This window comes from Leuresthes tenuis, unplaced genomic scaffold (assembly GCF_036924035.1).
Source record: "Leuresthes tenuis unplaced genomic scaffold, fLeuTen1.0.hap1 SCAF_17, whole genome shotgun sequence".
In the NCBI taxonomy this organism is placed as follows: Eukaryota; Metazoa; Chordata; class Actinopteri; order Atheriniformes; family Atherinopsidae; genus Leuresthes; species Leuresthes tenuis.
Window position 1 is genome coordinate 25525965 of NW_027325371.1, and position 6682 is coordinate 25532646.

The window sequence follows — 6682 nt, forward strand, 5'->3', positions numbered from 1 at the left end:
AGTTTGTAAAAAGCAGTTAAGAAAAGGTTCGAATATCTAACCAAACATAATCAAATGCGGGAGCAGAGCTGTTCGACTGCAAATAGGTGTGAATGTCAGATCATAATTTGCAAAAAGCTGATGAGAAAGGGTGAGAATGCCCGACTATACACCATCAAATGCGGGAGCGGAGTTGTTCGGCTGTGAGTAGGTGTGAATTTCCAACCATAATTGCTGAAAAATGTGTTAGAAAAGGCTAGAATGCCGGTCCATACATCATCAAAAGCGGGAGAGGTGGTGTTCGGCTGCAAGTAGGTGTGAATGTCCAGCCATAATTACTCACAAACGGGTAAGAAAAGGTAGTATTGCCAGACCATACATGATCAAAACAGGGGGCGGAGGTGGTTCAGCTGCAAGAAGGTGTGAATGTCCGACTAAAGTTTATAAAAAGCAGGTAAGACAAGGTGCGAATGCCCGACAATGTAAGATCAAAAGAGGGAGCGGAGGTTTTCGGCTGCAAGAAGGTCTGAATGTCCACCCATAATTCCTGAAAAATGGATAAAAACAGGGTGCGAATGCCAGACCATACATCATCAAAAGCAGGAGTGGATGTGTTCGGCAACATGAAGGTTTGAATGTCCATCAATAATTGCTTTAAAACATGAAAGAAAATTTTCGAATATCAAACCGCACATGATCATAAGCGGGAGAGGAGGTGTTCCGCTGTAAGAAGGTGTGAATGTCCGACCATAGTTGGTAAAAAGCGGGTAAGAAAAGGTTAAAATATCCGACTGTACACAATCAATAGTGGGAGCGGAGTTGTTCGGCTACAAGAAGGTGTGAAAGTCCCATCATGGTTTGTAAAAAGCTTGTAAGAAAAGGTTCGAATGGCCGAATATATACCATCAAAAGTGGAAGCGGAAGTGTTCGGTTGCAAGAAGGTGTGAACGTCCGACCAAAGTTTGTAAAAAGCAGTTAAGAAAAGTTTCGAATATCCAACAAAACATAATCAACAGCTGGAGCGGAGTTGTTCGGCTGTGAATAGGTGTGAATGTCCGACCATAATTGCTGAAAAATGTGTTAGAAAAGACTAAAATGCCGTACCATACATCATCAAAAGCGGGAAAAGTGGTGTTCGGCTTCAAGTAGGTGTGAATGTCCAGCCATAATTACTCACAAACGGGTAAGAAAAGGTAGTATTGCCAGACCATACATGATCAAAAAAGGGAGCGGAGGTGGTTCAGCTGTGAGGTGTGAATGTCCGACTAAAGTTTGTAAAAAGCGGGTAAGACAAGGTGCGAATGCCTGACAATGTATGATCAAAAGAGGGAGCTGATGTTTTCGGCTGCAAGAAGGTCTGAATGTCCAACCATAATTTGTAAAAACCGGGGAAGAAAAGGCTCGAAAGCCCGACTCATGTATACTGAGGATGGGAGACTGGGTCAAAATGTTTTTATTTAATTTGTTGGCTTCCTTAGCTGGGGCAACTTTTTTGAACTGGCATTGTATAAATTGCTCTAATCTGTGTAATTATGAATTTGATTCGATTTTAATATTAATGTATTAATATAGGCTTGAATTGGACTATTTCTGCCTATATCTTTCCTTTTTGATAAAGCTTATAGACACTCTCTCCCCTGTGTTTCCCTATTCCAACAGGTATCCTTTGAATGGTGTTATGGTGTTTTTCCCCCATCTTTTCTGTCCTCTCAAACCCCAGCTGGTCGAGGCGGATGGCCACCCTTCCTGAGTCTAGTTCTGTCAGAGGTTTCTTCCTGTTAAAAGGGAGTCGTTCCTTTCCACAGTCGCCACAGGCACGCTCAGGACTGGAGATTGGACTGAAGACAAGTTTCGGTGCAATCTGTTGGTTTCCTTAGCTAGGATATTGTTTTTGAATTGGCTCTACGTGAATGAATTGGATTGTTTTAAAATTAATTAATTGGATTTCATTGGATTATGATTACAATGAATTGATTTCCAGTTGGCTTGAATTGGACTATGTTAATTAAGTTCCTTGAGATGACATTTGTTGTAATTTGAAGCTATATAAATAAAACTGAATTGAATTTAAATTAATTCCCTCTCGCCCGATGACTGCTGAGATAGGCTCCAGCCCCCCTGTGACCCTACTGACAGGTTAAGTGGGTATAGAAAATGGATGGATGGACTTAGAGATGGACTCTTAGAGATAAAACTTGTTTTGATTAGGAGCTTGGTAAATAAAACTGACAGGACAAGCCTGCAGCTGCAAGTTCAGCAAATATCCAGTAGGTAGCAGACTAACTCTATAGCAGATGCTTAATTTTTCACAAGAACATCTTGTTTGGTCAGTTAAGTACTGAAAAGTAATTGATTTTGGGCATACTTTAACACGTTAAAGGGGCTTTTGAAACTGTTATTTTTCACACAAAGGATTTTTCTGATGTGAAAGGTTATAGTAGAGGTCGGTTAAAAAACCTTTTTAAAAGAATTTGAGCTCATTCAAGGATAGTATGATGAGGGGCTGATATACTAACCTTTCCATATATATATATATATATAATTGTTTCACTGATGTTAATTTGTTTAAAATCTGGTCATTTCTAACATATGTATCGGCCCACAATTTCACAATCGGTGCCTCCAAAATAAGTTCTTTCCTATACTCACATGAGTGAAGTGCACAGTGAATTAGAAGTTACTGAAGTTTATGTGGCCTGTCAGAGGGAGCATCGGGCCCAGTATTCATTGTAAATGCCTTGTGATACGTCTTCGTAACACGTTTTATATAGTACAACCTGTCACTAAAGGAGCTCCACAGTTTGTCTGTCGTACTGCTTTGGTGGAGGTTGTGGGCCTTATAAATAAATTATATTCATATATTTATAAATTCTAAAGATATAGTGATTAAAAGAGGTTGACAACGCCACCTAGGTTTGAGAGCCCAAGACTCTAAAGACACGTACAGGTTCTTAATCAAAACAAGGTTTGAGCAGACTTAAAAAAACAGGAGTCTAACTGGTATTTTACAAGATTTATTGTCATAAAATAGGTAACCCAGCCCAAAATCTCCGCCAAGGATCCCACATCCTCTGGATCATCTCACTCTCCAACTCTCTGGGGCAAGTGACAGACATCCAACTCTGGTGGTGGAACAAGCCCTCAGTCACTCCAAAACACAAGAGTGAGGAAATATCAGTACTCACTGGTAGTCCACCTCCACCTCCACGGCCCTTGAAGAAGGCTCCGTACACCCATGCTCCCCGGGCGCTGTAATTGGCTGCCCCACTGCTCCAGTGTATGGCATCTGTCTCCATGAGTGTGTCACCCTGTGCATGTGTGTGTTCAACAGGTCCCAACCTGGATAGGTCAAATGCGGAGGAGTAATATTAAATTAAATCATTTTAGTTATTTACATTGATCCTCTATCATTCAAATGGTTATTAGTATGCCATGAGACTAAAGTTAAAGAAAGTTTACCAGTTTTGACAATAATTAAAACCAGATTCATTCTGCGGGAGGCTCCCTGGGGTTATAATTGGAAGACAGTTTCTCCTGAAATGCCTCAAGTCAAGATAAAGCACAGGTCTGCTACTCAGGCTTTGTGGACTCTTCTTTTATAACGAACCATTACACAGAAATCTGTGAAAATGTGGTTCCTCCTCTCCAGTACCCCCGAATAGACCTTACCAGGGAGGCTGAGGAGTGTGATCCCGTTATTCCTGTCTGACACACATATTCTTACAATTTGAATTTATTGATGTCTGTTAAAAATTTGAAATGTTTTTTTATGTCCAACAACGTTCTTTTAAATATTTGATGCTAATGATAAAAGCTCCATGATGTCAGATTTTATGTTCAAAGCAGAACATGTGAAACAGCATAAAAAGTGAATGTTGACTTAACAGCATACATGTGTAACTGTGCTGTCGACACAGTGATGTAAACACCAGATAAAGAGAGAGAATGAGCTTTTTACTGTCGGACTGTGTTGACTAAAGTGAGGACAGAAAACAACAGACTGAGCGAACAAAGAGAAAATCAGGAGCCTGCAGGGAAATCTTGCCCCACAGCTGAAAGTTTCTCCTTTAAACAGAGAAGTTTCAGTATTTTTCTGTTTTCACCACACTGCTGAATGAGTTCAGGTGTTGATGCTGTTCAGTGTTTCCTGAATCTTTCTGTTCTGTTGAAGAGTACTTTTTGTTGTAAATGATGTTGTCAGATTGGTGAATAAAATCTACTCTTTGTTCCACTGTCTTTATATAGAAAGTCCAAGATTTTTATTGAACTTTTTGCATCGTTTCATTCCAACAAATACTCCTGCAGTTAAAGTGTTCCACACATACGTTATCTAACTTTTTAAACAAAATCACATGTATACATATATTTAATTTCTATTGAGAAATGCAGCAGAGCACCAGAGTTTCCTCATGTGTAAGAGGATGGAGGTGTGTTTGATGGGTCAAACACACAAAAAACACCTGGGCAGTCAGATCAAGCAGCTTTAAGAAGCTTGGTGTTTTTACTCTCTTTGGCTCCACTTTCTCAAGATGTCCTCTGCTGCGTCCAGAGTGGAGTCCTCCTGTTAGACACTAATTCATATGCTGATATACATTCCAGCTGCCGTGACACTAAACAGGGAAACTCAGCTTATAACAACAGTAAAATCTATTCATGGTTCAAATATTTTGACCTGTTTTGACTCCCCCTGTAAGCATGTAGTGTTCTAACCCTTCACACTGTGCGGTCAATGCTTGTTCCTTTCAAAAAGGAGTGTATCAACTCTATGTAAGCACAGTGCATAAATATGTACAATAAAAGGGGATATCAAACCCTCAACAATATCAAAAATACCTTCTTTGTCTTTGGAAGAATAATTTTTGAAGAAAATGACCTTTTAATTGACAAGCAAAACTGTTTCTTATTTTGATAAAAGAATCCAAACAAGTGCGTAATTATTTTTTTTTTCACGTTTTATTTTATTTAATCACATAAATCAATGTAATAATAATTTGTGAAGGATCTTATTCATATTCTTATTTGAATGACACAATAATGCTCTTAACAGATGTGAGAACAATGCACTGATACTTTCAGTCAGTGCAGTTGTTCAGGATGAAAAGATAGAGCCGTACAAAAGATAGATACATTTGAAGTATTTTTATTGATGTTACTGTAACAGGATGTATAGAGATTTCATTGGTTGACTAGTCTTGTGAGCGAAACTAAACGCTGCTGCTACTTTCTCTCTTGATGTTGTTGTCTTTGTATTGTCTACGATGTTTAGGCGTCATATATTTTTTGAAGCGCCTCCACATTGAAGGCAGCGCTGGTCTTTCTTCTGAGGGGTTAAACTTGTCCACTGCTTGTTCTGGTACTGCAAGTTGAAGAGACAAGTCTTCTGTGGTATGTAAGGGGTTTGATGTTGGAGAGTCCTCTGACTGTTTAGAGGCTGGTTCCATTTCGATGACAATGAAAGTTCTTTCTTGATTTTGCTTTGGAAGTGGTTCCTGGACAACGATCAGTGATGAAATTTCCTCCGTGTCTTGAGGTCCCTGCATGACTTCAGGCTGGTCATTCTTTATAATGGTCTACTCCGTCTTTTTGCTTTTGCGCCGACACTTTTTAGAGGAAACTTTCTCCTTTGGTGGCTCTGAGACATCTTTTGGTTGTGGGACTAATTCCATTTCGATGTCACTCACCAGCTCTGGGACCACGTCTTGTTGTGGCACTCCAGCCTGATGAGCCAAATCTGATGGAATCACTTCCTGTGAGTCTTCAGAAGCCCTTTCTATTTCCTTTTCTTCCACGGTTTCGAAAATCTTCTCTGGTTCCTGGACGACGAAAGGTGATGAAATGTCCTCCGTGTCTTGAGGTTCCTGCATGACTTCAGGCTGGTTCTTTACAATGGTTTCTGGCATCTTTTTGTTCTTGCGCCGACGCTTCTTTTATGTAACGTTCTCTTTTGGTTGCTCAGAGATCTCTTGTGGTCCTCTTTTGTTGACTCCATCCACTTCTGGATTCGATACTTCCACTTGTGAAGCCAGCTCTTCTACAATTATGTTCTTTGGTCGAAGACATATCTGATCTAAATGGAGTTCTGGGAGGATGTACAGCTCTGTTTTTTCTTCTGGCTTGATGATGACGGATAGAAATACAGCCTTCATAAGTTCTGCCACCTTCTTTTCCTGTGTCTTTGTTTCCTCCTCCTGTGCCTTTAGTTTGGAGGCAAGATCAATATTGGAGGCAGTCTTTTCTTTGAGTTGTTCTTTCAAGCTCTCTACCTCTTTTACAACTGACTGATATTCAGTTTCAGATACTGGTGGTTTCAGTGTTTCAATCAATTCTGCAATTACGTCATTGCATTCCTTGAGCTCCTGCTCACACTTTTCACGGAGATGACGCTCACACGTCAAACAGTTTTCCAGGTCCTTCAGTTTTTCCTCAGAAATGGAGCAGCTATTCTCTGCTGCGACTCTTCTGTCTTTTTCTCGTGTAAGAAAGAAATTCTTTTTCAGTAGCTTAGTCCTGACAATATCCATCCGATGGTATAAATAGTTGATCTTGTCCTTATTATGTTGGTAAGATTCCTGTAATTTTTCTGATCCATAATCTTCGTCGGCAGCAGAGGCATTAGAGGGAATCTCCTCGGTTTGTGAAATTGGAAACTTCCACGTGACGCGACGTACTTTGGAGGCATGGGGATTATCCTGCACAAGCTGGA